The sequence below is a fragment of the Aptenodytes forsteri genome, unplaced genomic scaffold (assembly GCF_000699145.1).
Source record: "Aptenodytes forsteri isolate BGI_AS27 unplaced genomic scaffold, ASM69914v1 Scaffold408, whole genome shotgun sequence".
Classification (NCBI taxonomy): Eukaryota; Metazoa; Chordata; class Aves; order Sphenisciformes; family Spheniscidae; genus Aptenodytes; species Aptenodytes forsteri.
Window position 1 is genome coordinate 909,821 of NW_008796048.1, and position 494 is coordinate 910,314.

Consider the following 494-nt stretch of genomic DNA (forward strand, 5'->3'; position numbering starts at 1 on the left):
GGGCCGGGCCTGCCGTTGCCGCCGCTACTGAGGCTGCGGCTACAGCTAGCGGCGGCTCCTCACAAAATGGCGGCGCCCATGGAAGCGGCAGCCCCATTTTGTGCCCAGCAGAGCCTGTCAACAAAACGCCGACTTGGCCAAGGCTGAGGAACAGAAGGCGGCGGCTCGTTCGCGTTACAGAGAGCGGAGGGAGGAGAGCGAAGGATTTCACCGCCCTCCCGCCGCCGAGAGGAGACTTTCTATCAAGTGTGCGCGTTGGGGGAGGGAGAAGAGGGAGGTGAAGGGGGACGCGAACAGCGAGCGAGTCAGAGGCTGCGTTATCCCAGTGCGGAGCTGCCGGAGCTGCGTCGCGGGGGAGGGGAAGAGGCCGGGCGGCCTTGGCGCTGCCCGCGCCCGCTCCGCCGCTCGCCGGGGCCCAGCTCGCTGAGATCCGAGGGCTTCGGAGGCGGAGGGGCTGGGGGAGCGGCGGGGGGCCGGGCGGGGGGCGGGGGGGG